This window comes from Apis dorsata, unplaced genomic scaffold (assembly GCF_000469605.1).
Source record: "Apis dorsata unplaced genomic scaffold, Apis dorsata 1.3 scaffold_193, whole genome shotgun sequence".
Classification (NCBI taxonomy): Eukaryota; Metazoa; Arthropoda; class Insecta; order Hymenoptera; family Apidae; genus Apis; species Apis dorsata.
In genome coordinates, this window is record NW_006263477.1 from 120846 (window position 1) to 128213 (window position 7368).

Genomic DNA, 7368 nt, shown 5'->3' on the forward strand with positions numbered 1-7368 from the left:
TTTAATAAGGCTGAATAAGTATGTATGAAAAAAAGATCATCTTCCTAGATCTGAAATATTATATATATAAAAAAAAAATCACTCAAATAAAAATTAAAAATAATAAACTGTTGCGCGACATGAATGACAGATGAATTTTTGTAAGAGAGGATCATGCTTTAATTATTCATAATTTCACTGTTGTGTATTCGCGAAATTAATCTATACTCCGAAGATTCACTGTCTCCGTCATCTATGTTATAATTACGTGTATAAAATGTACCAACGTGAAATAGTTTTAGTATAAGTAAAGAATATATCAGCTATTCGCAAAATTAGTAACATTTAAATGTTAGAGAGAGAAACACAGATACAATTATAGATACAATTAAGAGAAAGATTGATCGATCGATGTGGCTTGTTAACGAGAGTTAACGAAATCGTTAACGATGTATTTTTTGCGAACATATATGTTCAATTCTGTTCTAACATCTTAAAAAATAATTTGAACGCGTCTTCTGACATGTTTTACACACGATTTTAAAATTTAGAATAAATTACTTTAATTTATTTAATTTTGCATTATATTACATACACAGAAAATTATTTCACATTTTATTTATCAGTTTCGTTCGACGAAGAAAAATGAATATATATAAATTATTTTCATCGAATTTTTTTTATATGAATATGCAATATCGATTGGTGAAAATTTGTTCTTGTTAATAAAGAGGAATAATATCAAACAAGCAATTATAATATATTTATAAGGCAAACTGCAAAATATTAATAGTTAAAAAAAGTAATGATTCATTCGATGTCATATACATGCATTAAACAAAATAGTTTATAATGTAGAAGTAAGATAGACTTTAGTTATGTTGTTCAATTTCCTTCGAGCGTGTTGAATGCAGGAACTGCACCGTTTTAGTTAAGAATTTATAACGCGCGAGAGTATTGTAGATGAAAGAATTACATTGATTACAAGGTCCGACATTTTACGAAATTTTTGACCAGTTGTATATCGTAGAATATACACGATATTACAGTAAGTGTGCTATTTATACCTCTACATTATTAATCGATTATTGTTGTACCACGATTACGATTTAGATTCGATTAAATTATTAAGTGTACCGTTGTGTATTGTGGTGTAATAAATGTGATTAGTTGTATGAATAATAAATACAATGCATCATAACGAAGATAGATTTATTGCATTCGTTTATTTCTTTATCGTTTATTTCTTTATAGTTTATGTAAATAGCAATGCTTGAATTAAAGTATTCGAATAAATCTAAGCAAATTTTTTTAATTTAAATTTGATGAGTAATAGAATTCAATCAAGATTTCATACATAACTAAATTTATTTAAATTTTATCTCATCATTATTTAATTTAAATTCAACTATAATATAAAAACTTTATATTTAAAAAAAATCATAAAAAAAAAATTTGAATTGAGATTCAAATTTTGAATATTCTATTTATATTCATATTCGATCGAACCAAAATTCAACTTATAGTAAATATTTTAAATATTCAAATTCCAATATTTTATTACTTTATGTAAATGGAACAATAAGAGTTCTAATATAAAAATATATAATAGTGCTTTTAAAATATAATAATTTCTTGTTTTTCAATAATATTTAATAATATATATAATTATAATAATTAATAATTATAATATATATTATAATTATAATAANGTTAAATATATTAAATATAAAAAAATATATTTAGAAATATATTTATAATTATTATATTATAAAAAATATGATATAAAAATTATTAAAAGTAATTTAATATAAAAAATATGATAATAATATGAAAATGAAAACAATTTGAAACATAAGATAAAGAATGATAATTATTAATATTATAAATAAATGAAATCTATTATTATATTATTTATTGCTATTTTTTATAATAATAAAAAAATCTATTTAATTACACTTTCATATGATTACATTAAAAAAAAGACATGATAAAAATTAAGAAATCAACGCCATCTCATTTTAAATAAAAATAAATTCAGATAAAGAAAATAGAAAAACAGGAAAGGATAGAAAAAGAATAAGAATTGATAATTAATGTTATCTTTTGAGTAAATATTTTTTTTAAAAATAAAAAGATGGTTCTGATTGTCAATTCTTATTCTTTATTCTTCTTAGAAGAAATAGCTTTCATATTCATGAAATGGCGTTGAATGTCAATTCTCATTTTATCTCTAAACCTTTAAAAATACTTAAAAGATGGCACTGATCATTGATTTTTAATTTACTTTATCTTATCTTTGAAGAAATATTTTATATTCATGAAATGATATTGATTCAATTTTTATTTTATCTTTATTATTTTTCTAATATTTAATATCTAATATTTAATATTTCATTGATTTTATTATCTTCTTTATTTAACTTGTTTAAAATTTTTAATATCACACTAAATGATTTTAATGAAAACAATTTTTTAAAATATGAAGATTTAGAAAAATAGATATCAAAATGAGATAATTTTTTTATATATATTATACATTGCAAATAATTTGAAAATTAATGAAAGTTATATGAAAATTGCTGAAAATTATATCGATAGAATATATTTTGCTTCAATAATCAAAAAGATAATAAATAATAAATTATGAATTTTAAAAATCAAAATGAGTTATATTATGAACAATTTAATAAATCTTAATAAAGCTCTTATGAACGAATAATCATTATGCAGCCAATTAATCAAATTATATACTATAAAATTTATAATTATATTACGAATATAATTGTATAGCAAATAATAATGATTTTCTAAATTTCACTATATATTTTTATAATTTATTATTTTAATAATTATTATATATATACACTGTATATGATAAATATTTTTTTATAAAATAGAAAATTTTTTAAATTAAGTAAGATGAATGTTTTATTATATTTACAATATTAATTAATTTATAACTGATAAAAAAAAAACTAAAATATCTTCAGAAATAATTATTTGCACTATATAATATGCATTCAAACTCTATGTATTCAAATTTAAATAAGAGAATATTAATAGCGAGAATCCAGGACAGTTTTTTTAAAAACTACTATCGTATAGTCATTTTTTTCTTAATTTTTTTAATCATTTAAGATAATTCAGAAACTTTCATAAGTTTCATAACTTTCATTCCCAATCGAAAAAAATTTGGACATTCAATATTTGTATTATATAAACGATTATTTCTAAACGTAACTTTTAAACGCTATTTTTTAAAACAAAATTAATAGAAATCATTATTTAGAGTTATTATCAATTAAAATTTATTAATTAAATAAAAAAATTAATGACAAATAATATAAATTTTAATAACTTATAATAACTTTAATAACTTATATAATTATTTTATAAAAAATTGTGATAATTTATTTATTGTAAAAAAAACGCGATATTTTATAATTCGCACAAATGCGATTTCCATTTCTAATAAAAAAATGCAAAAATTATAAAATTCTAATTTTAATAATAATCCATTTTTAATCAATCAGAATAATATATAATAAAACATTGTGTTTTGATTTGTGATTTGTGTTTTGACTGAATTTAGATAATAAGAACATGTAACTCGATCAGGCAATATAATAACTTTAATTATTACATATTACTAAAAATAAATGAGTGACACAATACTAATGATGATTTTTCATTCTTTGAATCCAAAGAAGAGCTAAAGATGAAAAACCATTCATCGATTTTCTTTTTCGGATATAATATCCACTGAAATTTAAATTTAGATTCGAAATTCATTAATCGCAAACGAACAAAAAAAAAAGATTAAATCGGAATCTAAATGCACATGGACAATCGTAATGATCATTATCTGTATATATATATAGAATCTCGAGCACAACGTTCGTTTCGAAATCTATTTTACAATTGCGACTATAAAATTTAAAAAATCGATAAGTAAAGCTAGAGACGATTGGTATCGTCTCAATTTTATCTTTAACTTTTCAAATTTTACTTCCGAAAAACGCGCGAAAACGCACTTATAAACTCAATCTATGACTTGCCTGATAACTGCCTATAAATAACTCATAAATAACAAGCATATTAATAATAATAACATATTAAAAGTATATTCTACCTATTCTACCTAATTCTATATTTAAAATATAGCAAAACAGGCATACCAACATACTCATTCCATGATTCTCATACATGATACTCGAGCACAAAAACCTACACTAGAGAAAACGTCCCGAAAAGCCTTCGATAACCAAGTTTGGCACACTTCTTTCATAACTTTACGTATTATTTTCCTGAAATCGACTGATGATGGCTAGGAATCATTGCGTAAAACATGATAAAAATATATATTAATTTTATATGAACATTTATGAATGAAAATATATAAATATATATATATTTTTTAAAAGAATTAAATTAGAAATTTAATGGTATAAAATTTGACATCATTATTATAATTTTAAAATATGAATTATAATAAAAAATTATATAATTATTAAAATAAAAATTGCATGTAAATATTATAATTATAAATTACAATGAAATTTAATCGCGAAATTTTAAATATTTTAAATATTTCAAATTATATTGTATGTATATTGTATATAATACAACAATGCAATGCAATTCCATAGCTTAAACATATAAATATATATAAATATATGTTATGCACGATACACATTGTCAATAGCTGAAAAATTATTATAAATTTATGCATTATAATCATCATGTTTATTAGCTTCCTCTCAGTCAAGTAGCATTTGAGTACGTAAGATTCTCGCAATGAATATGGAAAGAATTAAATCTAAAAATCCTAAGCTAAAAAAATAGATTAGTATAAATATTTTAAATGATTTACTATTCTGTAATTCAAAATCTATTTATTTTATTTTATTTCAATTTTAATAAATTTACTCTACAAATTTAATAAACTATTATTAATTTTAGAAAGAAAAAATATACAAAACAATAAATAAGAAATTTATTTATAATATAGTATAATAATATTTATGTATATAGTAATTAATAATAAAAAATAATTGATTTTAAATATTAAAATAATCTCAAGCGATTTTTTCATCAAAGCATATTTTTGAAAATGTAAATCTTCAAAATTTTTTGTTTTAATTTAGAAATCTATCTATCACGAAATATCTTCTTGTACATAATATTTTATACAATTTTTTTACGGAATAAATAAAACATTTTTATATTTCAAAGCATATTTTTACAATAAAATATCAAATATTTAAATATTATCTATATTATATCTATGAATATTATTATCTATATGAACAGAAAATTAAAAATTGTTTATTATCATATGATAATATAATATTTTTATGTACTATCATTATTGAAATAATAATTATTATAATAATTAATAAAATATGTTTATTACAACGAAATCAAAGAATATTTGATTTTTTCATTAAAAGAAATTTAATTGAAAACATATTTCAATATTTTTCATTTACAATTATATAAATCATTCAAACTAATAATATTTACAGATATAAAAATATATAGTGAAATTAATAATAATTATTAAAATAATCTTAAAAACGCTATACAAGAAGATCTATCCTGATCTAATAAATAAAACACGAAAAATAAAAATTATTATGCGGATATAAATAATCCGCAGTCACTGTACTCATTTAAAAATTTACGTATACAACGAGTCAGTCACTTGTGTTGATTCAGATTTTTTATTCTATATGATTGAGTGATCGGAAAAACATAAATGTATATGACACACTAGTAGCTGCAAAGAATCTGGCATTGCTATCAATGCTGCCATAATCTATGAGACATTGAAAGAGATCATTAAATATGAGGAAATGAAAACTATAACAAAATACTATAATTTGAACACAGCATTGATTATTTAAAAAAATTGAAATAAATAAAAAATATATAAAAGTAAAACTTTTCTTGAGAACCACTGATTCTTCTTTGTATTGAAAACAAATATTTATAAAAAAAAAAAAAATAAGCACTGATTTTAATTTAGCGATTATAATAAATAAGCTTAATTGGAAATTATTATCTTTAAAATATGAAAAAATATTTAAAAAATATATAAAAAAATATTATGCATTAAACATTGACTTTATTAATCACATTACACGCGGTCATAAAAATTTTCTGGAAATAAAGCTATATTACTAATAGAGAATGTATAAAAATAAATAAAATATTCTTTTCATATTTTTCGTCTTTTTTTTATCAAATATTATTTCAGATAATATATGTATATTTTTTTAAGTTATAAATTTTACTGATTATTCAGAAAAATTTATTATCCATCAATTTTTATGAATAAAAAAAAATTTTATATGTAAGAAGAGAAATATATATATTACAAATTATTTAAATAAAAGTATTAATATTTGTAGAGAATATTCATTATAAAAATATATATATTTTGATATATTATATTATAGAGTAAATATGAAATAAGAATAAAATAAATGTATATAATACACAAACTTGAAACTTCAAACTTCTCTTTGGAAAAATACAATGATGTTCATAGGAATTTTTCCCGTCTTTGAAACTGGATCAGTAATCAATTTTATAGAAAAATAAATAAATAAATAAATAAAAATCTTCAAATAAATACATAAAATGTATAAAATTAATGTATAAAATATATAAAATTAAAATGTATAAAATCAACGATTAAAATAAAAAAATAATCAAATATAAATTATTTTATTTAAAAATCATAACATGATTTAAGAATCATCAAATAAAAAAAGTTAAAAAAAAAGATAAATAATTAGTTCGAAAGATTGCCAATTATAAATATAAATATGTATGAACAATAATGAACAGATGATAAATAACATATAGTTATTCGTAATATGCAAGAAAAAATATTCAATATATATTACAATATATATTATTATTATAAAACAATCACACACATCAAGGAAGAATAAAATTTCTAATTACGAATATTGATAATACAATAAAGCATCATGTCACAATTTTGATTATTGAATTTATTGAATCATAAATTAGAAAGAAGAGATGTACGGTAATTTGACAGAAAGAGTCGAAACATATTGAAATATGTCGAATGTAACGTGAATTCTCAATTTCTTGGAAAGATTAGATTATAAAAAAAATTGCTTAAATAGAGATTAAAATCATAAAATAAAGATATAAAAAAATTTTATAAAAATAAAACAACGAAATCAAATCTCAACTCAATGAAATACAAAATATCCTATAATCTCAATAGTTAAAATATAAATCGATGAAAAATTCACAAAGAAATGCAAAACATAACATAATTAATTTCGTTAATAATTATAATAATTAGTGAATTATTAAATAAATGAAATTGATAATTTAATA